At 39.2% G+C, this 27,983-nt stretch overlaps 1 protein-coding gene across 4 annotated transcripts in view; it reads right to left on the reverse strand.

Annotated features, from left to right (window-relative positions):
* Positions 1-27,983, reverse strand: part of FTCDNL1 (formiminotransferase cyclodeaminase N-terminal like) — a 175,501-nt gene that overhangs the window by 36,189 nt on the left and 111,329 nt on the right. For 3 of the 4 annotated variants that reach the window (XR_010839165.1, XR_010839164.1, XR_010839166.1), the window contains exon 6: positions 4,791-4,947. The exons of the other annotated variant lie outside the window; for it this stretch is intronic. The gene's annotated coding sequence lies outside the window, so the exon portion shown is untranslated. The remainder of the gene's footprint in view (positions 1-4,790; positions 4,948-27,983) is intronic. 4 annotated transcript variants of the gene reach the window in all.

Below are 27,983 nucleotides of genomic sequence, written 5' to 3' on the forward strand. Positions count from 1 at the left end.
ATGAATGGCATCATTTGGGTACCCCATTCTGCAGTTGTAAGGAGGGGACACAATTTTTCAAAGACTGAAGTCCCTTTCGTCTCTCCTCACACTGTACAGCTCCACTTAAGTCTGAAGTTTTGCATCCAAAACTAAATGAGCTTTTAAGACTGAGATCTGATTCATCATAATGTTTACCATGAAAAAAGATCTTTCAATTTCTTCCAAGTTAAAACAGCAATAGACTGCCATTCCATGAAAAGCACAATGACATCATATAAATTAGGAATAATACATTAAAATAGAATTTGTATTTGGATGATATTGCCAAAATAAAGAGCAGAGGAGAACAGACGACTGTGATGAGCTGTAATACACCATAAATGGGCTTTGGCTTCCTGCTTACACATGAAAGACAGTCTATATAAACATTAGAGTCCTTTCTAGCTATTCAAATAGCCAGAAAGTTATTCCAATCCAGTATATCACTCAGAGGTATATTAAAATTTAAATTTCTTACAGCTTTAATAGGCTTGTTTTTTGACACTGCCAGTGATCATCTCAGCTGATGAAGACTTCCATGTAACTGGCAAGTTGGTTAAGTGGCCTGAAAGATCCTAGCCAAATCTAGTCTTGAGCTTTCTTCCAGGAGTCTGTGATTGGTGGGTGGAAGCATGGGGCAATCCATTCACATTCTTGACAGTATCTCCTTTTGATCCTAAATGTATTTTTTGCATTCACAGACACATAGGATAATACCTGGCTGAGGCATTAAGACCTCTAACCCCTGTGGAAATCATAATCCTCTATCTTTTGTCCTAGAGCTCAAACTGTCTACAACAGTTTGCTCAACCAGCAAAGTCATGATGTTTGAAAACCAGGAGGATTGAGAAATGTTCAGTTTGCGCATCTGACGATCTGCTATCTGTTCTCTCTTGTAAGTGCCCAAAGGGCAAGGTCTCTGCCCACTTCAATTGATGGTACAATCCATAATATAGAGCTAGTGGCCTATGGGTGCTTAATAAACCCTATCAGGTAATTAGAGTGATGATGGGGAATTGTCTCTGATGTCGTTACCACTTGCTGAAGAATTAAACTACATTTATACTTTCAGTAATTATCTCCCATGCCAAATTGTTCCCATATGGACCCAAACATTGCAATTTTAGGCTGGATTCACATGATAGCAGTGATTACTTAATTATTCTACTGTGAGCAGGGCCCAGTTCTCAAAAGAAATAACTTTCATAACTCATTAGACAAATCTTTCTTCTGCTGTAGGTATTATTACCCAATGCTTGAGGATGGAGGTGGGAGTAGGATGCAGATATTTTTACTGAAGACAGACAGCAGCGTTATAACTACCCCCACTTTCCATAGCTATGGCACTTAAAGGTCCACATTCTTTTAATAAAGCAGTTATGGGCTTCCCTGGTGGCGCAGTGGAATCCGCCTGCCAATGCAGGGGACACGGGTTCGAACCCTGCTCTGGGAAGATCCCAAATGCCACGGAGCAACTAAGCCCATGTGCCACAACTACTGAGCCTGCATTCTAGAGCCCGCGAGCCACAACTACTGAGCCTGGGAGCCACAACTACTGAAGCCCGCACACCTAGAGCCCGTGTTCCGCAACAAGAGAAGCCACCACAATGAGAAGCCCGCACACCGCAACAAAAATGAGCCCCCGCTCGCTGCAGCTAGAGAAAGCCTGCGCACAGCGACGAAGAACCAACGCGGCCAAAAATAAATTAATTAAATAAATAAATTTTAAAAAATAAATAAATAAAACAGTTATATCGCTACCTCACCTCAAGTATGTAACCTCAAATAAGGGATACACACACCCATGCATTACATCAATGGCAGTTTTGAATGAACTCTGTGCAACATTAAAGAAAGAATTTGAAGGTATTGATTGGGATAAGGCATAGATTGCCAGCAACTCAGGCATGCTCAGCAGACCACAGCCCTACTTTCCTCTCTTCAGTTAATACCAGTAATTTCCAAATCCTCTGGATCAACTACTTACAATGTTAAATAGGAACATTCCTATTGAGTTTCAGATTAGGTGTCAATTTAGTTGGCAGGGGGAGGGAGGAGTTGCAGGGAGGGTAGTTTTTATACATACTATAGTATAAGTCACTTAGAATCTTTAAGGAATATTTCACTTTCAAGCATGAGGATGCATAACAATATTTTTGTAAAAATTATTAATTCAGTAAAGAACAACTTTTGAGAAAATGTATATACTTTTTTAAAATGTCAAGAAGACAGGTGGCATACCTAGGAATAGATTTAAACTGCAAACGATGGTTATACTTAAGTTTCTTCGCGTACAAAGTTTTCTGTGGTTTTCTTTTTTTCCATTGAGTCTGTAATCTTTTATGATGATCATTTTGTTAAAATGTACTGCACGCTGATTTGTATTTCTTCTGTAGAGTTGGTGCTTCCTCCGTGCTAATGTTACTTTCCCTTTCTCTAGACTGATCTTGATTTGATTGAAATAATGTGGAGTCAAATGGTAGCCTAAAAATGTAAAACCTTTCATTCCAGAATATGATGTAATCAGCTTCAGTAATCTCCAGTGAAAACGCTAATACAAGGAGAAACACCAACCTAGAGGTCTGTAAGCAGAGGAAATATTCACCCAACATTGACCACCAGTTTTGTATCTTTGGCAAGGAAATGACTTAGGTGACAGGAGTTTGGAAATGGAGGCTCAGATGGGGAAAATGCCTTTATCTAGATACTGTACTCCCTCAAGAACCCTATATGACCCCCCACACACACACATGCATGATCTTTTTATCTTTATTTCAGATAAAAGTATTCTATCCATTCTACTCTAGTTCATTTAACTGTACAGGTTTTTCTGAGCCAGGAGTCTCCCAGAATTTACAGATAACTCCATTCTTATTGTGTGGTTGATTGGGGTTAGAGGCTCGGTATAAATACAATGTGCTTATGCATACATATGTAAGGGGGAAAATTAAAGCAGATCTCTAAGTAATCCAGACAAGTTGCAATCAATTCACATGATTCACTTAATAAATGTTTTTAAAGTACTATATTTCTAATCCAATGTTGCAGGAATACAGGACCCAATTTCTGTACGCAAGAGCTTTCAATAAACTGGGTGCAGAATAAAACCACACAAATGCAAATGTGACAACAAAACAACTTATATTAAAATACAGTGTAGAAGAAGTTCAGAGAAAGGAAAGCTAGCACATGAACAGCCAAACCAATCGAAGCAATCACGGGCTCTCTTTGACCTGATGTGTTCATGGAAAGCTCTAGGCTCCTATTCTCTTTATATATGAGAGAGATCTGACTGAAGTCTTAGTTTTGGAGCATGAATAGTTATGGAGAATAAATTCCACATTTTACTTAGTGGACCACTGGGAAAATTTCAGTTAATAACTGAAACCTAGTGTGGAGTATGCCAGAATAGCTGGGGAGGTATCCCAAACTTACTGCAAATCCCAAAGGCAGTCGGTGGGCTATCTTCACTATTCATCAGGAGTGTGAACAGATATATGGTCATGCTGGTAAAAACCAATTGGTTTTCCAAAAGGAAACTCCTGGTAGTCAAATTTATTTTTCTTTGTCATGCGCCATGAATAAAATGATACTCACACCACTGCATAGTTTAAATTATTTCCTGGAGTGCAGTGGGCTTTGGGACTCAGTGATCCCAATTTTAAACTAACTCTTGGGGGGGCAAAAGGAGTTGGCACTGCACAGTGAAGTATTTCATCACCTACACTCCCTTACCCCCTGCCCACCCCCCAAATTCTTTATATTTTAGGTACAAAAATTCCATTACTTTAGCTTGAGATCGAGTTTCCTCATGCCATAGGTGCAGTCAACACACTCCAAATGAAAGAATCCAAACAGACAATTGATCAGCTATCTATCATGTATCAAGTTCATGCCAGTTGATTAGAAGAATATATTCTGAAATGATTGACAGTTCTTTGACAATACCAATTTATTACCTGTCAAGCTGCAAGGTATGCTTTTGATATACAGACGTGAAATAATATGGAAATAAAGCTAACTCTAAGTTGAAACAGGAGTTATGCTACTCCAAATGGATCCCAGATGACTATGTACAACATATTTGTCTGGATAATAACAATTATATAAGTGATACATGGTTATTACATTGATGACAAACTTCAATGCAGTATACTACATAAGTGCTCCTACCCTATTAAAATAACAATACTGAACCCGATGACTTGAATGGAACCGAAATCTGGAATTATCCATTTAGACAGCAATATATGTCAAAAGTTTGGTCATTAGTATTAAGGACATGACTTATTTCCTATAACTCAGTGGGCTTACCTCTGAGCTTCAGACCCATACATTAGAGGAAATGTGTTATAATTGGTTCACTTTGGGTTAAATGATTGATATTTTTAACATATGAAACCTGTTATTTTGTAGCTGAAGTTTACCCTGTTTTCCTATAGCTTCACAAACTTTCCATTTTAAATTATAGAACTTCCATGCTAATTATAAACTTTTATCTTTAAAAGTGGTTCTGCCTTTTAATCATTTTCTGTAGTTGAAATTTTTTTTTTCTAAAACCTTATAGAAGATGGCACTGTTCTTAATTTTGGCCAAGGAAGATTTTACTTATCTAGCAGAAGCTCATGGTTTTATTAGTACTCCAGGAAGTTTTGGTCAAAGGCACAATTTAACGCAAGGCCAAATGTTTAAATAAGAATTTATACTTAAAGCATACGAATGTTTATCTACGTTAGCAAAGGAAATAAAAGTTCTTACTTTTTCCTTACCTGTGGAATATACTGAGTGCTATTTCTCCCTTTTCAAAATTAGCCACAGCCAGGTTGGCTCAGGTGGTAAAGCTAGAGTCCGCTCCTTAGCAAGCTGATTAGCATGATTCTCTTCTCTGTCGTCATTGTCTGTGCTGTAACCTTGGAACTCTGTGCCCTGGAGGTGGAAGGTGGAGTGGTAAGTGCAAATGCATCTCTAGAGATCCCTAAACTGCTAAATATATGTGGCCCAGGGAAGGTCATTCAGTAGCCTTAACCTCAAGTGATAAAGAAACCCAGGAATGGGAGGGGCCATGGGAGGTGCATTAACTCTGGTCATTAAAGTACCAGTAAGTGTAAATAATAATAACAATAATAGCTATGATTTATTTAGTGTTCCTTCAGACCAGGCATGGTGCTATGTACTTCCTTCTCTGCATGATGTTAAGTGTTTTCATCTACATTTTACAGAGGCTCAAAGAGTTTATATAACTTACGCAATAATTAGTGATGGAGCCATGATTTGAAACAGGCATAGCTCATCCCAAAGCCCACGCTTATAATCCAGATATTTTCAAACCTTGATCTCTACAAAATGAGAGTCACCTGAGAAGTTTCTCAAGAGCCTATTTCCTGGCTCCAGGAGTCAGAGAATTTGATTCTGTGAACCCAGGGGCAGCCTGGGAATCTGGTACCTTTTTTTTTTTTTTTAACAGTTCCCCCTAGTGATGCTGACCCTGATCCAGATTTAGAAACCATCGCTCCAACCAGTGCTTCCCAGTCCTGTTCACATCGTGTTGCATAGATAAAGATACTATGTGTATGGTTCGCAGGGAAGTCGACAAGGCCTGCTCCCGGGCAGAAGTGATGGGTCTGGAGCCTCCAGCCAGCCCTGGTCCTACTCAAGCCTGAGGGGTCAACACCCCAGCACATAGGTAAGCCAGTCCCAGAACATTAGTGGGATTGGTATTGCCTTAGTTAGGACTCCCCGATCTGATATCCTAAGCTGGACTGTGAGAGCCCTACAAGCTCAGTGTTTTGATACTGTTACATAGAGAAACACTCGTATGAGACACTGAAAGGACCGAACTTCTGAAATGGCTTCACACAATTTCTGAATCCCCACCCGACTCCCAGGCGGGCTCCTGTGCTGAGAGGTATCTTACTCATTGGTCACAGCACTGGCCAAGAAGCAAATTACCTTTGGGGCAGAACATAAGGAGCTCAGGCTTAGAAGTGGAAGGTTGGAGAGGAGAAGAAGAGAGAGAACTTTTCTTCATTTGGTCCATGAGGTGATTTTTCTAATCTGGATAATAGAATTAGCCCATAAGCTAGCAAATACTCAACAGATGTTTGGGTTTCTTTGTTGTGGGAAGAAAAATCAACTTATAACTATAGTGGGAGGGGCATGCAGCATGGAGCCACTTGAAGGCAGCCCAAAGGGCATGGTGATCACCTCAGAGGACTGGGGCAGGAGAGGCAGGGAAAGCTCCTCCTCCCAGGAGGTGAACTCTGAAGGGTCGATTGGAGTTTGCCAGTCACCGAAAGGCAGGGGGGATCCCAGTGAGAGGGCCCAGCATGAGCAAAGACACAATACGGTGTCTCTGCAAAAGCAGGGACCAGATCTTGGTCTCCCCTGAATCAAGCACTGAAGCAGGAACATTATAGAGAGTCCAAAAATATGTGTCGGATTGAAACAAATGACAGAAATTGAAAAGAGGAATTTCAGCTTCCCGTGCATTTTAGGAAGTTATGCTTCAAGCTCACAGCCTACTTTATCTACTTTACTCTAGGTGCTGAAATCTTGGACCCAATGAAACTTGCATGCCCACACTGTACAAGCTTAAGCACCTTTTAAAGTAGCTAATTTCCATCAGATGAACTTCTTAAAACAGTAAAATGACCCACATATACAATGTCAAGAAATAAAAAATAAAGAATAGTTTCATTGCTATGAATAAAATGGCTTTGAGGTTTATATAAAGAAAAAAGTGTGGTATTTGTTATGGTGCATTGGTTTTGGTTAAATGTTTTGGTAAAAAATAAATATGGCCAATTTTATCAGCATTAAATAATTACAGTTGACATAATAACCACACTTTTTAGGATGACATTTTTCTATGTAATTACTTTCCTCCTAAACTAAAAATTACTTTAGTCATGCCAATATTACAGATGGTAAAGTAAGTCCAAGAATATCATGAAACTGTAAATTTGTTTTTAGTTTGGTCCCTTTACCAGAATTTCTCAAATTTGGGTTTGAAATATCATTTGCATTTACAAAACTGTTTTATGCTGTTCTTTTGTCACATTATTATAATATAGATGGTTCTGCCTTGAATGCAAATTATATTTAGGGTCACTCATTATCATTTTAACATATATTATAGCACTGTGTTTTCAAGTTTCTCTCTCTTTTTTGAAAAAAAATATTTATTTATTTATTTTGGCTGTGCCGGCTCTTAGTTGTGACACACGGGATCTTCGTTGCAGCATGAGGGATCTTTTAGTTGCAGCATGTGGGCTTCTTAGTTGTGGCATGCAAACTCCTAGTTGCAGCACGCATACGGGATATAGTTCCCAGACCAGAGATCAAACCCAGGCCGCCTGCACTGGGAGCGTGGAGTCTTACCCACTGGACAACCAGGGAAGTCCCAAGTCTCTCTTCTATACCACATGCGTACATAACTTTATGAGATTGATATTTAATGGATAACTATCTCATAACTTTATAAGAGCAAATTATTAACCAATCAACAGCAGAACAAGAGACAAAAAATGGTTTTATTAATGACATACTGGGCTGACTCAAAAATTTCTCCAGTCATGCATCTGTATTCTTGAAACAGCTTCTATTAAAATATAACAACACTCAAAAGGTACATTCTATGCTATTGCCTGAAAATTTAGGGCAAACTAGTGAAGGCAACAGAAGAAAACGTGTGAGACCAAGAATGGTAAAAGATGACATTATCTAGATGTTGTTTGATGTAACAAAAATCAGACTAACTTCATTCTTCTAAGGCCTCAATGATACTCTACTAGGCATTAATTTTAAAGCCTCAAGCCACCTTGAGTCACTCAATAGAAACAAAAATCTAAGCAGGGGGCAGAGAACACTAGCAATTTTTTAAAAAAGAAATGCAACTGGAGAAAATAAGACGTGTTTTGTTCCACTAGAAATATGACTCTTCACTTTCCCAATCTAACCAGGGCTTGTTCTTATACTATGAATAATATAGCTGTAACTCATCAGAATTGTCTACATTTTAGTTTGAAAAATAGTTCCTATGTTAATCTTTAATAGCCTGTCTTCTGGACCAACAGAAAGAGTTACAAAAGAACTCATTTACAGTGGCGTAATTAAGGCCTATGAGAAGCATATTTAGTAATGCGGTGCCATTCTCCTTTTCATCCAATGGCCTCGCTGGTATATAGATCCACCATTTGATCAGTGTATCTGGCCCCAGGGGCTTCATGGTCTGCAAGCCACAACCTACTAATAAGCACCCTCCAGCTTGTTTGCTAAACAGATCAGTCCTGGCAGGCACCCAAAAACTCCAGTCCTTGAAACTTGGAGCTCTTTAACTTGCACAGCTTATTGTGTGGCAAGCGAGAGAATAAACTATGTACCTCATAAATGCAGAGCAATTATGGATCAGTTAGTAATACAGCTGGCTCAAAAGATTGCTTACCTAAACCAAATAGAGGCTTAATTTATTTTTGTATTGTCTTTGTTAAAAAACCAAACAAACAGCTCTGCAGAACTTGTATACACAGTAAAGAAAATGGCTGTATTTTCCTTGTAAACAAGATGGTAACTATTGGCTAAATGAAATCATCCTCAGTAGCTGAAGGTTTTTCTTTAGAACCAAGCCATTGCTTGTTGTAGATTCCTTATGTTGTTAAAGGAAACATGGTAGGTCGAATGCTTTCACTGATAGAAGTTCAATGTGTTCGGGGTAAAGGGGGCTGCATGGTGCTCTTCCTCATTGTAGATACCAGATAAGATACCATCAACTTCAAGCATAAAGAAGTAAAAATGAAGTAGCCTTCATTTACAAAGAAATGGTAAAGTAGCATGAGTTCGTGTGCATTAATGAGTCAACGATTATGATGTATGCAGATAAACCTCTTTGAAAAAGCCCTGCTATAACCAAATTAATACTTGCCAACTTATAAATCCATATGATACAAAAAAACAAAACAAACAAACTAAAACACATTAGGTTCGTAGAGCTATTAATATTAGAGTACCTGGAAATGGCTAGTGGAGCATCAGCACAGACTTTTTATTCCATAACTAATGTTTTTCCTACTGTTTGAGCATCTACAGTATGATAAGTACATTAACTAACAAACCTTAGGCCCTTGGGAAGGTGTTGTGAGAAGACAGTGATCTTCATTTTAGGAAATCTATAATTTTTTAAATGTCTACACAGATAATAATAGATAATAAAAACACAGTAAGGCTGGTTTGAAAGATATAGGATCTAGACTTGGTTTTACTATTTATTAACCATGTGACCTTAAGCAAGCAACATACCTTACTGAACCTTAGTCTTCTCATCTGTAAAATAGGGGGTAACCTATTCTGACTATCTTGGAGGGATGTTGAACAGAAGTAAGTTAATGGAGTGGGAGTGGAAGTACTTAATAATGTGTAGACATCTACAAATGTAAACTCATTATTGTTGCTAAATAGAAACAAACTTAGAGAACTATCGGGTACATATTTGTGAACCACTGGACAGATTTCTTTGGGACCAACTTTTTTGTTTGTTTGTTTGTTTTTTTTGTTTGTTTTTTTTTTTTGCGGTATGCGGGCCTCTCACTGCTGTGGCCTCTCCCATTGCGGAGCACAGGCTCCGGACGCGCAGGCCTAGCGGCCATGGCTCACGGGCTTAGTTGCTCCGCGGCATGTGGGATCTTCCCGGACCAGGGCACGAACCCGTGTCTCCTGCATCGGCAGGCGGACTCTCAACCACTGCGCCACCAGGGAAGCCCAGGGACCAACTTTTAATGACACTAATTACCTTGATTTAGGGATTGGAATATTGGTTTGGGATGTGTAGAGAATGTTATATGATCTCATCTTACCTTTTGATTTGCTAGTTTTAAAAAATTCCTGACTTTTGCTACAAGTGTGGATATTTGAGAAAAATTGATGACTAGATGCTCCAGTTATTAGCCCCAACTCTTGGGATACCCAATCTGATATGCATAAGTTGGCATTTAGTGGACATTTTAGGACTTTTCCCTGACAGATGGTCAGTATTTACCCTCCTGCTTCTATTTTAGGTAATGTATTAGTCAGCTACTGCTTCAATAATGCTATGTAACAAACCACTCCAAAAATCCAATGGCTTGAAACAACAAGCAGTTATTTCCCACTCACAGATCTGTAGGTGGACTGCAACTTGGCCTGGCTAGGGTGGACTTCAGGCTCTGGGATCTGGTCCTTGGATTCCAGGATCTAGGCTGCAGGCTGGGTGTAGGTCTGTTCCACATGTCTTTTATCTTCCTTGGATCAGTGACTACCCAGGAAATGTTCTTTCCATATCAAGGGAAGAGGCTTAAAGTATATCTCATTTCAGTGGGATGGACTTCAAAATTACAGGGCAAGGGACTTCCCTGGTGGTACAGTGGTTAAGAATCTACCTGCCAATGCAGGGGACACCGGTTTGAGCTCTGGTCCTGGAAGATCCCACATGCCGTGGAGCAACTAAGCCCGTGCACCACAACTACTGAGCCTGTGCTCTAGAGACTGCAAACCACAACTACTGAGCCCACGAGCCACAACTACTGAGCCCTTGTGCCACAACTATTGAAGCCCTTGGGCCTAGAGCCCATGCTCCACAACAAGAGAAGCGACCACAATGAGAAGCCAGTGCACTGCAACAAAGAATAGCCACCACTCGCCACAACTAGAGAAAGCCTGCGCACAGCAACGAAGACCCAATGCAGCCAAAACTAAATATATAAAATAAATAAATTTATTTTTTAAAAAATTACAGGGCAAGAGCCCTTGGTGAGTAGTTCTAATACAAGGGAAGCATGACAAATTGGAACAGACCAATCTACTACACATGTTTTTATAAGTGAGCTTATATTTTAGTTTTATATATTTTAAACAATAATAACTTTTTATTACTCTCTTAAATCACCCATAACTTAACCCATGTGGCTATTAAGCACTTGGAATATGCCTAGCCCAAACTAAGAGGTGCTAAAATTGTAAAATACACATCAGATGTTGATGACTTTGCAAAAAAAATGTAAAATATCTCATAATAATCTTTGTACATAAAGATATTTCCAGTGAACTCTTAAACCAGAATCAGAGCCATGACACGGCAACATGAATAAGCAAGAGGAAACCCTGGCAGACCCTCTCCTCCCTGAAGAGCTCTTGCTGCCTTTATAGGAACAAGGGAATTCTATTCTAAACCAGGCCCCCAAAATAAAAAATATGAGCATGGAAATCCTCAACATACTCAATAGATATTTTCCCAAATGTTTATCTCAATTTTTGGTAAATGGATATTAGCAGATCACCATCAGTATGGATTCTGAAATGATCCTGAATCAGTCCTGATTTCATAGGACTCTTTTTCTCAAAGCCCCTCAGAGGTCAATTGAATCCTACCTCTAGCAGAATACAACTCTTCCTGGAAAGAACTTTTTATTCACAGTGTTGCCCAAATTTTGAAAGGTGAGGAACTAAGAAATTCTATAACCGAGGTAATTGTTGCTATGTCAGTTCATATCTCCCAACACATTCCTCCAAAAAGAAAAAAGTAATAACAGATAAAACTACATAAAATCATGCCCTTGGCATGAATAAAAGACAGCGTCTAAACTTCAAATTTTCAGAGGTAAAAAGGTAAACACGACATCCCAGAAAGCTACCCTCACGCTCCTGCTGCCCAAGTCTCCATGGGGAGAAGGGCAGTCTGGGGAAGACTGCAGGGAAGAGAGAAGCAGGAAAAGGCCATAGACAGATCTAAAATCACAGGAAGGGAAAGTCCACCCTACATGGAAAATGCCAGGAAAGAGTCTTTGTGGATCAGAGCAAGATGATGGAAGAGACGTAAAGTGTGTACAGGACTCGAGGTGGTGTCTTGGGAAGGCAACTTTTCCAGGCAAAGGAGGAGTGGCTTTAATGAGAATGGAGAAGTGCCTTTAGAAAACTGCACAGTGAGACTCTGGATAAACACCCAGGCTGCGGGCTAAGGGCATCCTCCTCTCTGCTCAGGATCTCAGCATCTCTCCCAACTCCAGGCATTGCTCCAACACCTCTCCTCTCTCCTTCCTTTAGCTTCAACTTCCTGGTCTCCCAGATCTTTCCTGCCTGCATGCAAACATACAGATGATTCTCCCATGTAAAAAACAACTTACTCCCTCATACCCATTAGAATGGCAAATATAAAAAGAAAGAAAGAAAGAGAGAGAGAGAGAGAGGGAAGAAGGGAGGGAGGGAAGAAAGGAAGGAAGGAAGGAAGGAAGGAAGGAAAGAAAGAAAGAAAGAAAGAAGGAAAGAAAGAAAGAAAGAAAGAAAGAAAGAAAGAAAGAAAGAGAAAGAAAGGAAGGAAGGAAGGAAGAAAGAAAGAAAAAGAAAACAGGAAAAAGAAAGAAAGAAAGAAAAAAAGAAGGAAGGAAGGAAGCGTTGGTGAAGATGTAGAGAAACTGGAACCCTTTTGCATTGCTAGTGGGAAAGTAAAATGGTGCAGATGCTATGGAATACAGTATGGTGGTTTCTCAGAGAAATTAAATATGGAATTGCCATATTAAAAAAGAAAACTGCAAACTGCACAGTGAAACATAAAGAATGGACTTGAGGACATAGGGAGGGGGAAGGGTAAGCTGGGACAAAGTGAGAGAGTGGCATAGACTTATATATACTACCAAATGTAAAATAGATAGCTAGTGGGAAGCAGCCACATAGCACAGGGAGATCAGCTCGGTGCTTTGTGTCCACCTAGAGGGGTGGGATAGGGAGGGTGGGAGGGAGACGCAAGAAGGAGTGGATATGGGGATGTATGTACACGTATAGCTGATTCACTTTTGTTATACAGCAGAAACTAACACACCATTGTAAAGCAATTATACTCCAATAAAGATGTTAAGAAACAAAACAAGAAAGAAAACTGCACAGTGAAGGGGGGAAAAGCAATAGAGGAAAGTTAGGATTCTTTAACATAAGAGAATATTTTTTAAAAAATCAAAGAACAACTTCCTCCCATCAATGCCCTGAACACACACGCAGACACACACACAAATACACAGTTAAAAAAAAAAAAAATCCACACTATGCTACACTGACAACAGAGGGAGCTCTTGAACCAGGAATCTTGTAAACCACCCCCAATCACCCCCTATCCACAGAAATGCAGAGACGCAAGCAATCTTTATTTAAGCAAAAAATACCAAGACAAAGATTAAAACAATTCTGCTGATGAAAATTACTACCTCCTCTCCCACTATTCCCTACCATATCCTGGCAAGTGAGAGAACTGAGGTTCCAGGGAGGTCTTTACTCAGGAGTCAAGACTGTTCTGCTAGGACACCCTGCTCAGATAAATGTTTGCCTGTGAGGTCACAGCCACAGAAACAACAACAAATGGAAGCAGAGGCCAATTAGAAGATCATGAAAGGGAGATAGTGATGGATTGCTCTAAGAAAGGTGGTTAAAGTAATAGGATTCTAGATATATTTTAAGAGTATACCAGAATTGTTAATGGACTGAATATGTGGTGAGGACGAGAAAAGTAAAGAATAGATCCTAGGACTTTGGTCTACACAGCTAACAGGATGTAGGTACTATGGACTGAGATAGTACTGGGGGAAGTGAGTGAGAATTAAGAATTTGGTCATGTTAAGTTTCAAGTGACTTCTAAATATACACTTTTGAATTCCATGGGTTTGATGCTATTATAAATTATACTGTTTTTAAATTTCTATTTCCCACTTTTAGTTGTATAATTTAGAATTATACGTTAGATTCATACATTGGCCTTGTATCCTACTACCTTGATAAACTCACTAAATAGTTCTAGTAAGTTTTTTATAGATCCCTTAGGATTTTCTACATAGATAATCATGTATCTGTGAGTAAAAGCAGTTTTATTTTGTTCAGTCTAATAGGTATGCCTTTGATTTCTTTTTTCTTGCCTTATTGCTCTGCCTAGGACCTCCAAAATGATGTTGAATTGGAGTACTGTGAGTGTACTTGCCTTGTTCCCTACCTTAAAGGGAGAGCATGCAGTGTAATATTGAAACTACTTGTAGATGCCCTTTATCAGGTTGATCAAGTTCCCTTCTGTGTCAGTTTGGCTCCTCAAAGAAGTAGATGCCAAAATGGAATTAGATGTGCAAGGGATTTACTGGAGGAAATTCCTGCGAAGGATAAAGGGGGAGGAAGTGAAGTATTCAGGAGAGACTTCATATCTGCTGCAGATCTGACACCTGTGAAAGGAGAGCAGAAAGTCTTGGTGGATAACCAGGTGGTATAAGCCAAACCTTTATACTTGAGGGGTCTGAGCTCATGGTAATAAAACCCTCTTCAGGCTGGGATTGCTGCACATATGCATTCAGTTACAGCAGGGCAAATGAGTACTGGGGGAGGGGGGTGCCCAAATGGATCACCTGGGTTCCACATGTTTTCTACCTGTCCCCATTGTATAACAGCTGCCCTAACTCCTGTTGATTAGAGTCAATAGTCCCTGCTGAGAGAGTGATTCCTCTTCTTGATTGTCATTCTCTGGGCACAAAAGTGCCCTGGGGGTAACTGTAAGTCATAGTTTAATGTAATTTTGCTGTGTCCCCTGGTAAGAGTACACCCTCTTTGAGTATCAGAACACTGCAGAACAAAGAGATGCAGGAATGGGAAACACAAAGTCCCAGTGGGTAAGTGAGGTTGGATGTTCAGAGGTGGGGGTAATTAGATTTGCCTTGGAAGTAGAAGTTCATGCTGGTGAGGTCATGGATAGCCTTCATCTCTGCCACTCTGGTGCCCTATTAATATTCCAAGCATGCCAGTTCAGTGGACACCAATATTGAAAACTGTTAATGTCAACTGGCCAACCCATTTTATCTGCTGATTGAGACTTTTTGTTAATGTATGATATAAAAATCTTCATACTTACTGTCAACTCTCATATGTTCATTCAGATGCCTTCATCCTAGATCTCTTATTTTCCAATTCTTTCCCTTCCAGGTTCCTGACAAGATGGCAAGGTCATTGACTACTGTCCTAGGATATTGATATATTCTCACCTTGGGCCATGTCTCTTTCCACTAAATGGATGACCAGGTGCACCACTCACAGATCTGTCCATTGAGAAGGTTTTTGTCTTTTTATCGACCTTCAAGGCAACTCCTGAATGTGTCTACAATGCAGTTTCTATCCATTTTTAACTTGTTCCCACATACTAAGCTGATCCATCTGAAAACAAAACTCAGGCTTTTCCCTCCTTCTTCACTTGATGTTATGGGACACCTCCATATGGCTACCGTCGCAAGCTTAAGGAAGGAGAGCTCTGAGCTGGGTGACATGGGGGTCTGGGCTACCTGCTCATGTCCAGCTTATTCATGCCCTCTGGTAATATTTGGGGTTTATCCTACATGAAACATTTCCATCTTAGTACAGGCTACCACTCCAAATGGTCAGATTTGATCACTTGGCACGTTCAATAAAACCCAGATGATAATGAACACATGGTCATGTGATGCCATGATTAAGTGTTTCTAGCATGTTACTAGATCCTAGTAGAGACAAAACACTCGACCATGGAGCAACAGGTTGGAATGTCCTCCGACCTCCTCAATCTTCTGAAAGAATTTTTATGGTACTGGCAATTCCTTTTGAATGTTTATAAAATTCAACAGTGAAACCAACTGGGCCTGGCAATTTCATTCTTTCAAAGTTTTAAATTGTGAATTCAATTTCTTTCATAGAAATAGGACTATTTATATTTTCTACTTTTTCTTAAGTTTTTATAAATTTGTGTCTTTCAAAAAATTTGTCCGTTTCATCTAAGTCATTGGATTTATTTGCACAAAGTTTGGCTTAATAGTCCCTTTTCATTTCCCTAATGTTTGTCAGGTCTTAGTGATGCTCCTTCTTTCATTCTCAACATCAATAATTTGATTTTTTTTATTTATGTTTTTGCTCATTTTGTAAAGTTTTCCTCCCATTTTAAAATATCTTGTAGAGCAGTTCTTCTGGCAACAAATCATCTCAGCTTTTGTTTGACTGAAAGTTTTTATTTCTCCTTCATTAAAAAAAAATTTCCTAATTAAGGATAGAATTAGGTTGACAGTTTCTTTCAACACTTTACCGATACCCTCCCATTGTCTTTTGGCTCAGAGAGCATGTGAAAATAAGTCTTAATACAGTAATTTTGATCTTTGTTTCTCTATATACAATGCATCTTTTTCCTCAATGCTTTAAACCTTTTATCTTTGGTTTTTAGAATTTTTGTTATGATGTATCTTGTTGTGTTATTCATTGTGTTTGTCCTGCTTGGGATTTGTTGAGTATCTTGGATCTGTGGATTTATAGTTTTTGTCAAATTTTGACAATGTTTGGACATTATTTCTTCAAATAGTTTTTCTGTTTCTCTAGCTTCATGTATATTAGACTGTTTAATATTGTCCATAAATCACAGAGATTTGGGAGGAATTTTCAGTCTTTTTTTTCTCTGTTTCATTTTGGATAAGTCTATTGCTTTATCTTAAGGTTCACTACTCTTTTCTTTTCCAATGTCTAATCTGATGTTAATTGCATCCAGAGAATTTTTCATTTTGGATATTGTGATTTTCAACACCAGAAGTTCCACATGGTTCTTCCTCAGATCATTGATTTCTTTCCTCACTATGTGCATTTTTCGATTAGTCATTTTAATATGCATGTCTGCTAATACCATCACTGCTATCATTTCTGGGCCTATTTCTATTGACAGCTATTTATACTAGTATGGGTCACATTTTCCTGCTTCTTGGAATGTGTAATAATCTTTTATTGGGTGCTGGACATTGTGGATTTTATAATGTTGAGTGTCTGGGTTTTATTGTCTTTAAAGAAAAACTGGGTTTGTTTTAGTATGCAGTTACGTTACTTATGGGTGAGGTCAATCCTTTCAAGGCTGGTTTTCAGTCTTTGTTGGGTGGGTCTATGTAGCCTTTATTCTAGGACAAAGTTAGCCTCACTATGAAGGCATAACTTCTGCTGTCTTAATTTCTGACTTCTTGGTGTATTCAACCAGGGTTCTCCACTCTGGCTGGCAAAAGCTTCAACAGTTCTCAGAAGACTTCTGTGAGTTTCAAAACCGTTCAGTTGCCTGGTTTTCTCTTTGCTCAACCTCATGAAGTTTACTATTATGCAGGAGTGCCTTAGTATTTAGTAAGAACTCAATGGAATCCCTAAGTATATTTCTGGAGCTCTATTTTTGCGTGTGTAGTCCCTCCTCTCTGGAGCTCTGCTTTATGACTTCTAGGTGCCTCCATACCGTGAGCAGTAATCTGTCTCCAAGACTCAGAGAAACCAAAGCTGCCACCCTCTCCTTGGGATCTCCTCCTTGTTCCTCCCACTGAAAGGTGTGGTAATTGTAGTTTGTTTTTTTTTTTCCCAAACACATAGACTTTTATTTATGTATTTTTTTATACAGCAGGTTCTTATTAGTTACCTATTTTATACATATTAGTGTATACATGTCAATCCCAATCTCCCAATTCATCACACCACCACCACCACCACCCTGCCACTTTCCCCCATTGGTGTCCATACATTTGTTCTCTACATCTGTGTCTCTATTTCTGCCCTGCAAACCAGTTCATCTGTACGTAATTGTAGTTTTGACTGCAATGGTTTCCCTTCACTCGAGGATCACAGAATTGTACTTCCTCTTGTCCCAAGTCTTAAAACATCTGCATCAAATCTTTTCTCCAGTATTCGTGTTGTTTAAAGTGGAAGGTAAATTCACGTTACTCCATTAGGACTGGGTACAGCATTTCCTAGGCAGTTGAACATTTGAATCTGACTCTGACACTCACAGAAGTCTAGTCTGAAGCTATAAATCTGGGAGTCATGTAGTACAAGTGTTTCTCCAGACTTGATTACGCTGTGTGGAGATAGTGCTCCTTTCAGCCCCTAAGGCAGCTGGGTGGTAATTGCAGGCTGGGTTCAGCCCCTGGCTGCCACCCCAGTATGAAAAAATATTTAAATATATATTACTTCTACCTGCTCTACTTGAAAGTAATATGGAGAATAGAGCAAAGGGTTAAGCTCTGGACATTCTGAAACTTAGAGATGGGGGTAGGGGTGGGGAGAGGAATATCCATCAAGGAGATTGAGAAGTAGTGTTCATGGAGCAGGAGAAAACCACAAGAACATGCTGCATTGGAAGCTAAGTGAGAAGACCTTTCAAGAGGGTTGGAGTTATCAGATGGTGTTAGAGGTTAAGTAAGACGAGGAATGAGATTTGAACGCTGGATAAGGCAAGATTATGAGAGTTGGTAATCTAACAGGAGCATTTTCAGTGCAATGGGGAGGGAAGCAGGCAGCTGTCATGACAAGGAGCAGAGAAGGTACCTTGAGAAAAATAAGGAAAATAGGACAGAACTTTTTTTTAAAGTAACCTTTACAGAGAAATTCTGTTTATTTGTATAATAAAATGTTCCAGTGTTGTCACAATACCTCTTTTGTACTCTAATTTGTCCCATTCATAGATTTGTTGGGGGTTGTTTTCTTTTTCTTCTTCTTTATTTTTCTTTTCCGACCGTGCCGTGTGGCTTGTGGGATCTTAGTTCCCTGACCAGGGATTGAACCTGGGCCCCCTGCAGTGGAAGCGCAGAGTCCTAACCACTGGACAGCCAGGGAACTCCCCCATCCATAGATTTGTTAATCACCTTTTCCATATACAGTTGATCCTCATTATTGTGGATTTCATATTTTCAAATTCATCTAATCACTAAAATTTATTTGAAACCCCCAAATCAGTACTCATGGCCCTTTCGAGATCATTTGCAGACATCTGCAGGGTGGTGAAGACTTTGATTTGCTCCACGTGCACATTCCTAGCTGAGGTGAAAAAGGCAGCACTCTGCCTCTGGTTTCAGTTCCGAAATTGTAAACAAATATCTTTTTTTTCACGGTCTATGTAGTGCCAATTTTTTCACATTTTTGTGCTTTTCTTTGGTGATTTCACTGTTTAAAATGTCCCTCAAGTGTAGTGCTGAAGTGCTGTCTAGTGTTCCCAAGAGAAAGAAGGTTGTGATGTACCTTATGGAGAAAGTATATGTGGTAGATAAGCTTCATTCAGGCATGAGTTATAGTGCTGTTAGCCATGAGTTCAATGTTAATGAACCAACGATTTATATCACATAAAACTTCTTTAAACAGGAATACACATACAACAAGGTTGTGCATTGACCAGTGACAAAAATGTTGTGACCAGAGGCTCACAGGACCCTAACCCTGTTTCACCCTAGAAGCAGTGGTTCAGTAGCTTCTATTCAGTCTTTGCAGTGACTTGATAGAACATAACTGTTGCAAATGAATGAGAATTGACTGTATAATGTTTTTCCTTAAAAAACAAAAACAAAAACAAACGTAAGGCGTGGTGCAAAAAGCACTAGACCAAGAATTCTGGGAACTTGTTTCTAGTTCTCATTCTTTCAATAACCAGTTGTGCATCCTTCAGTGAGCACTCTGGCCTCATTTGGTTTCTTCATCTATAAATGGAGCTCTTTCAATTACATTATTGCTAAGGCCCCCAGAGCTCTAGCATTCTCTGACCTTGTATCATCACTAAGGGAAATTCCCAGTGAAAGTCTCTTCCCAAGAAAGTCTCTTCTGCTTTATTTCACACCACCTCATTTCATAAGGGGGGTGAGGGAGGAAAGGATGATCTTACAATAAGACAAATAAGCACCATGTTCTAGAGAGTGCCATAGAGATGAAATAAAATACACTGATTTTTTTTAAATCTGGGAAGTTTTCCCAGGAAAAGAGTTGCTTATGACTTTGGAAGTCATATCAAAATAACCCCCACATGTTAACAGTACATGTCACATTAAGAAATAGATATTAATGAGGGATTTTAAAAGAAAACAGCCACAGCAGGTTTAAATAGGGTGCAGCCTTCTGATGACAACTTTGAATATAGAGTGCTAAAATGCAGGCAGACTGAGTAAGGTGTGGGCACATTACTAAAAATACAAGCAACACAGAGAGTATGGTCAGGTGGCAACCTGAATTCACACTCAGGGTTTTTAATATCAGAAGGAAGAAAGCCATTTGCAACTCTTTGCTAAAGGATGAAGCTCTGCTGAGTGTTAAGAATACAGGCCCAGATGTGTAATGACAGAAGGTGAATATCTTATGGGGGGTGTGAGGGGGCAAGGAGGGGATTGAAAATGAAATAAATTCTCTGCGTAATTTGGCTTTTTTTCCTTATTAGAAAAATATTAATAGTAACTTTAAAATGAGTTGAATTTTTTTTTAATCCTTTTAATGTGTTGTTGGATTCTGTCTGCTAGTATTTTGTTGAGGATTTTTGCATCTATATTCGTCAGTGATATTGGTCTGTAATTTTCTTTTTTTGTAGTATCTTTGTCTGGTTTTGGTATCAGGGTGATGGTGGCCACACAGAATGAGTTTGGGAGTGTTCCTTCCTCTGCAGTTTTTTGGAAGAGTTTGAGAAGGGTGGGTGTTAGCTATTCTCTAAATGTTTGATAGAATTCACCTGTGAAGCCATCTGGTCCTGGGCTTTTGTTTGTTGGAAGATTTTTAATCACAGTTTCAATTTCTTTTTTTTCTTTTTTTTTTTTTTTGTGGTATGCGGGCCTCTCACTGTTGTGGCCGCTCCCGTTGTGGAGCACAGGCTCTGGATGCCCAGGCTCAGCAGCCATGGCTCACGGGCCTAGGCACTCCATGGCATGTGGGATCTTCCCAGACCGGGGCACGAACCCGTGTCCCCTGCATCGGCAGGCAGACTCTCAACCACTGCGCCACCAGGGAAGCCCCCACAGTTTCAATTTCATTACTTGTGATTGGTCTGTTCACATTTCTATTTCTTCCTGGTTCAGTCTTAGAAGGTTATACCTTTATAAGAATTTGTCCATTTCTTCCAGGTTGTCCACTTTATTGGCATAGAGTTGCTTGTAGTAGTCTCTTAGGATGCTTTCTATTTCTGCAGTGTCTGTTGTAACTTCTTTTTCATTTCTAATTTTATTCATTTGAGTCCTCTCCCTCTTTTTTCTTGATGAGTCTGGCTAATGGTTTATCAATTTTGTTTATCTTCTCAAAGAACAAGCCTTTAGTTTTATTGATCTTTGCTATTGTTTTCTTTGTTTCTATTTCATTTATTTCTGCTCTGATCTTTATGATTTCTTTCCTTCTGCTAACTTTGGGTTTTGTTTGTTCTTCTTTCTCTAGTTCCTTTAGGTGTAAGGTTAGATTGTTTACTTGAGATTTTTCTTGTTTCTTGAGGTGAGCTTGTATTGCTATAAACTTCCCTCTTAGAACTGCTTTTGCTTCATCCCATAGGTTTTGGATTGTCGTGTTTTCATTGTCATTTGTCTCTAGATATTTTTTGATTTCCTCTCTGATTTCTTCAGTGATCTCTTGGTTATTTAGTAACGTATTGTTTAGCCTCCATGTGTTTGTGTTTTTTACATTTTTTTCCCTGTAATTATTTCTAATCTCATAGCGTTGTGGTCAGAAAAGATGCTTTATATGATTTCAATTTTCTTAAATTTAATGATGCTTGATTTGTGACCCAAGATGTGACCTATCCTGGAGAATGTTCCATGTGCGCTTCAGAAGAAAGTGTAATCTGCTGTTTTGGGATGGAATGTCCTATAAATATCAATTAAATCTATCTGGTCTATTGTGTCATTTAAAGCTTGTGTTTCCTTATTAGTTTTCTGTTTGGATGATCTGTCCACTGGTTAAAGTGGGGTGTTAAAGTCCCCCACTATTATTGTGTTACTGTCGATTTCCTCTTTTATAGCTGTTAGCAGTTGCCTTATGTATTGAGGTGCTCCTATGTTGGGTGCATATCTATTTATAATTGTTATATCTTCTTCTTGGATGATCCTTTCATCATTATGTAGTATCCTTCCTTGTCTCTTGTAACATTCTTTATTTTAAAGTCTATTTTATCTGATATGAGTATTGCTACTCCAGCTTTCTTTTGATTTCCATTTGCATCGAATATCTTTTTCCATCCTCTCACTTTCAGTCTGTATGTGTCCCTAGGTGAAGTGGGTCTCTTGTAGACAGCATATATATGGGTCTTGTTTTTGTATCTATTCAGCAAGCCTGTGTCTTTTGGTTAGAGCATTTAATCCATTCATATTTAAGGTAAATATCGATATGTATGTTCCTACTACCATTTTCTTAATTGTTGTGGGTTTGTTTTTGTAGGTCCTTCTCTTCCCCTGTGTTTCCCACTTAGAGAAGTTCCTTTAGCATTTGTTGTAGAGCTGGCTTGGTGGTGCTGAATTCTCTTAACTTTTGCTTGTCTGTAAAACTTTTGATTTCTCTGTCGAATCTGAATGAGATCCTTGCTGGGTGGAGTAATCTTGGTTGTAGGTTCTTCCCTTTCATCACTTTAAATATATCATGCCACTCCCTTCTGCCTTGTAGAATTTCTGCTGAGAAATCAGCTGTTAACCTTATGGGAGTTCCCTTGTTTGTTATTTGTCATTTTTCCCTTGTTGCTTTCAATAATTTTTCTTTGTCTTTAATTTTTGTCAATTTGATTACTATGTGTCTTGGTGTGTTTCTCCTTGGGTTTATCCTGCCTGGGACTCTCTGCGCTTCCTGGACCTGGGTGGCTATTTCCTTTCCTATGTTAGGGAAGTTTTTGACTATAATCTCTTCAAATCTTTTCTTGGTTCCTTTCTCTCTCTCTTCTCCTTCTGGGACCCCTATAATGTGAACGTTGTTGTGTTTAATGTTGTCTCAGAGGTCTCTTAGGCTGTCTTCATTTCTTTTCATTCTTTTCTCTTTATTCTGTTCTGTGGCAGTGAATTCCACCATTCTGTCTTCCAGGTCACTTATCCGTTCTTCTGCCTCAGTTATTCTGCTATTGATTCCTTCTAGTGTATTTTTCCTTTCAGTTATTGTACTGTTCATCTGTGTTTGTTTGTTCTTTAATTCTTCTAGGTCTTTGTTAAACGTTTCTTATATTTTCTTGATCTTTGCCTCCATTCTTTTTCCGAGGTCCTGGATCATCTTCACTATCATTACTCTGAATTCTTTTTCTGGAAGGTTTCCTATCTACACTTCATTTAGGTTTTTTTTTTTTGGGGGGGGGTATCTTTTTCCTTCATCTAGTACATAGCCCTCTGCCTTTTCATCTTGTCTATCTTTCTGTGAATGTGGTTTTTGTTCCACATGCTGCAGGATTGTAGTTCTTCTTGCTTCTGCTGTCTGCCCTCTGGTCAGGAGCCGAATTTTTAAAATAGTTTTTCCCTGAGTAGTCTTTGGTGCTTCACATGGACTTTGATGCTAGGTGGTTGGAGAGCTACATCCCATCATGGGTCTTTGGTTGTACAGGATTATGTCGTTTTGCAACCCTGGAAGGGAGGTTTACCAACTGGTCTGTGTCAATCAGAATCCTAGCAGGAAATCGGTGGCAAAAATCAAATTGGGACAATCCCAGGAGGGTTTTTAAAGGGACTGTTTAAACAATGGCACAGGGAAACCACAAGGAACAGAGCAGTCCCCTAGGACTAATAACAGTGGAGCTGTTACCATCCTTGTCTGGAAGGGATGAGAGAAGGGATAAGTTTCCAGATCCTAGGTTTCCAACCTTGAAATTAGAGTCATGATGAGGACCTCATCTGGAGAGGAGTGGTGACATTTTCAATCATTAGTCAGCCCAAGTCTACAGGAAGGGAACTAAACAAATAACGACCTCAATCTTACCTGCCTCCCACCTCCTGATGGCTTGTCTCTGTTCCTCACTGCACAACCAAAAGCCAATGAGTAAGAGGCCCTGATGGTGTTGCCCAGACAGGAGGATACAAAAAGATTCCAAACAGAACTAGTAGATTACTTTCAAGGTAGAAGTACTCAGTTGTACACAGTTGGTCCAAAATTTTTTAAATGACCAAGAATGAAAATCCGTATCCAACCAAAATTAAAAATCATCATCACTGAGTGAACCTTAGGGATGCAAAAATAAAACTGAAATTTTATTCAAAATTACTTAATGTTCAAATTTTTTATCGGTCAAATTTTAATAGGACAAGATAAACAATTTTTCAGAACTCTTAGCTACTAACTTGCTCCTGCTGTCACCACACCATTTGGGGTATTAAATCGATTCACTTCAACTGGAACTTTTACTAATATCACTAATCTTTTATATGCAAAAAAGATATAGTTTGGAAGAATATTTTGAGAAGCACATTTTCTAGAAGAAACCTTATGCCTAGAATGTACTGTTTTCCTTCATCTTCAAAAACGTAACAAATGGTTAGCAAACTATAGCAATTATTTCAATAACTTTTTAAAAATTCATAGTTCCTATATTAGATTTCCAGAGTTGCCATAGCAAAGTACCACAGACTAGGTGGCTTAAAACAGCACAAATTTATTCAAGACACTGAATACCAGGCAACAAAGAACAGTGACCATTAAGAGATGGAAAACAAAATGGGTGAGCCCTACAATTTATCCAGCTTAGAGCCTAGAGAGAGTTTCCAAGACCTCACATTTGCTAGATCTAAATATGCAAGTTACCATGTAGATTGTGGAAAAGATTTTAAAAGCCCCCTGGATCTCATTTTTCAGTGTCCTTTATTTTAACCTCAAAATTTCCAAGTGTTTGCAAAATCTCTAAAACAGAGATCATTTGTAAAAATGCACAAGTAAACATTACTAGGCAGTTTGACCATCATTGTAAGCAACGTTTATGTCAGGAAGATCATCTCTTTGCCAAATGCACTCACTATCAATTCCCAAATCTCACTTTTAAAGCAATATTCTTGTGAACTGAGCAGTAAAAATACAAATCCAATAAGCCTATCAACCTTCCCTATCTAAGTGTAAATTGAATTCTCCTTCTTTCCAAATGGACAACTCAAAGTTGATAATGGGAAGAAAGTCCACAGGTGAAAGAAAGCTTGGCTGAGGAGCACTGGGCCACCCAAGTGGCACAGAAATGCTGGAGGGCCAAGGAGGATGTGACCATCAGAGGACAGGAAGGGCCACAGATACAGGAAGAGCCAGGCTCTGCTTGTACAAGGACAGTAGAACAGAAACACAGATGCTATTGAAGCTATCGTGCCTGCCCTGGGTACCTACCTGCCTTCAACATTTTTGTTTGTTTGTTTGTTTTTACCTAAATGAGAAATATATTTCTACCTTGTTTGAGTCACCATTATTTTGTGTTGTATCACATGGGAAGCCAAACCTGATCCTATATTATACATGAGAAATTATCTCATTTAATCATCCCAGCAACCCTTCGAGGTGTGTCGTATCATTTCCTTTACTTTATAGAGGAGCAAACGGAGACACAAAGAGGTTAAGTTATTTGCCCAGGGTAACATAATTGGTAAGAGGGTTTGCCAACAGGGCAAGGATAAAGGAAAAGAGTAGAAAAGGGCTGGCAACATGGCAATCAGAGTAAGGGCACAGTAAAGGGTCCTTAAACCAGCAGATTAATCCTCGCCCAAAAAGTGTTGTCTCTATATTTCATCCATGGGAATATTAGTCTTTAGAATTATCTGAAGTCTTTAGAAACTTATACCACACATAAAATGGGATTCTTAACTGTAGAGACTCTACTAAAAAAAAAAGTAAGAAACACACATAAGAGAATTTAGAGCAGAGATGTAGCAGCCTTGAGATGTTCTGGATAATTGACAGCTCTCTTTTGATTCAAGATTGAGCAGAAAACGCTCTCTGTTTTCATTCTCCTTTCAAATATTGATCAATTAATTCTTCTTCTTTACTAAATGTAATGAAGATAGTGGAACTTTCATTTGACAAGTGATGATCTAGAAATTGCTGTAAGTCATTACACCAAATCAAACAGTCATTTTGTGTATTGAGGCTTGCGTTCTAGTCCATCTTGGCCCCTGATGAGCTCCTGGTTTTAGACATTGCAATTGACATCCTGGTTCTGTTTCCTCATTTATTCAAAAAAGATGGCCTTAGAAAAAGATCACATTTTCTAAGGCCTTTTCTAGTCCTAATTCTCAATGATTCTGAATATGACTATATCACATACAAATGAAGAAAATATAGAAGGTGTGTCCTAGAAGGTTTTTTCCTCTTTGTAACTCCCTGTAATGAAGTTATTTAATTCACTCTGTTACCTGACCCCAGCTCCCCCGAAACAACAGAGTGCAGTAAAAACACTTCAGATTGATGGAGGCCCCTGATTATTTAGGAGCTGCTTAAGTAGGACTTGACTATGATACTATTTACCATGAGGCCTAAGAAAATTGGTGGGATTTGAGTTACAGCCCTAATAATTTGCCTTTATAGATTTAACCTGAAATAACAGGCTGAAGGGACAAATAAAATTAGCAGTTTCCTAGATAATTCCTGGATAAATGTTAAGTATAAAATCCTGTTTGAAGGAAAGCAACAAGTAGGTAGCTATGGTTCAAAAGAGGCAGAAAAGAGAAATGGCTAAAGTCACTCTGACCCTAATTAAGGGCTCTGCAAAGTTCTGGCTCCTGTAGTTTGCTGCGCCTTGGAACAGCTCTGCTCCTTCTCTGGCGTGAGGTGTCAGAGGGACGAGTGTCTTTCCTTGTGGGCAATCTCCCTCGTGTGGAAAATTGCCAGGAATCCAGAAATAAGCAAAAAGGAAAGGAAGGAAGGAAGAGAGGGAGGGAGGGAGGAAGGGAGGAAGGAAGAAAGAACAAACCTCTTAGGAGCCCAAAGAGCATCAGAGAATATAAATTTAGCTTGTGTCCTTAATATCAATACATTCTCATTCATTCATTCATCCACTCATTCGTTCAAGTGCCTCATTAGTCTAGCGGCTGTGGAACCCAAAACGATTTAGAAGCTATAGAAGATACTATCTCAGTTATCAAAGAAATGACAGTCTGTATCACAAATATTTCACCTTCCCATTGATAGGAAGGTGTTTTTATAAAGTTGTTTTTGTATATCCTGTAACTTTGCTTCCCAAACTTCTATCCTTATGGGGTTTTTTTTTCTCATCTTTATCCAATATTTCTTTAGAATTATTCAAAAGCCATAGACTCTCCCAAGAGCAAATGGTCACATTACAAGGAGAGATGTTTTTGCTTCCTCGGAAATGCCAAAGCCTTTGCTGTTTTCATCGAAAAATATTACAACCAACAAAGACTACTTCCAAGTCTTCATAAAAGCACATTTCTACTAAGAGAAAATTTAAATTTCAGGGGGAATGCAGGCATAACTGATTAGCAGAGCTCCTTCCTATGAGCTAATGAGGGCAAGGAAGGCAAGACTTGATTTAGAGCTATTCAAAGAGGAACCTGTACTTCCACGGCCTGACGAATTACACCCTCTTTATTCCTTCCAGCACTTGTCATCAACAGTGCATAAATATCTCTGTCCAATCATTTTCAAAGAACAAGATCCCAGTTACAAATGCAGCCCAGAAGATCCACGACTTGCTTCTCCCATGTTCCTCTGCCAACTCTGCCATGGGAAATAGGTGGGCGACAAAGGCTGCGGCAACACCATCATCCCTGCATTCATTGCTCAAAACATTCTCTTAGGGGCTTCCCTGGCGGCACAGTGGTTAAGAATTCGCCTACCAATGCAGGGGACACAGGTTTGAGCCCTGATCCGGGAAGATCCCACATGCCACAGAGCAACTAAGCCCATGTGCCACAACTACTGACCCTGTGCTCTAGAGCCCGCAAGCCACAACTACTGAAGCCCACGTGCCTAGAGCCCATGCTCGCAACAAGAGAAGCCACCGCAGTGAGAAACCTGCGCACCGCAACAAAGAGTAGCCCCCGCTCGCCGCAACTAGAGAAAGCCTGCGCTCAGCAACGAAGATCCAATGCAGTCAAAAATATACTAATTAATTTTAAAAAAACATTCTCTTAATTCTCCTGCAAAAATGGCCTAATGTTTCCAAGAAATTGTTGAGTTATGTGATGCCAGTGAAGCTGTCCTTGAGTACCTGATTCCTTTGCAGGAAAAATTAGGCAAGATTGATGAGAAGGAGAACTTTA

This window comes from Kogia breviceps, chromosome 2 (genome assembly GCF_026419965.1).
Source record: "Kogia breviceps isolate mKogBre1 chromosome 2, mKogBre1 haplotype 1, whole genome shotgun sequence".
NCBI classification, from domain to species: domain Eukaryota; kingdom Metazoa; phylum Chordata; class Mammalia; order Artiodactyla; family Physeteridae; genus Kogia; species Kogia breviceps.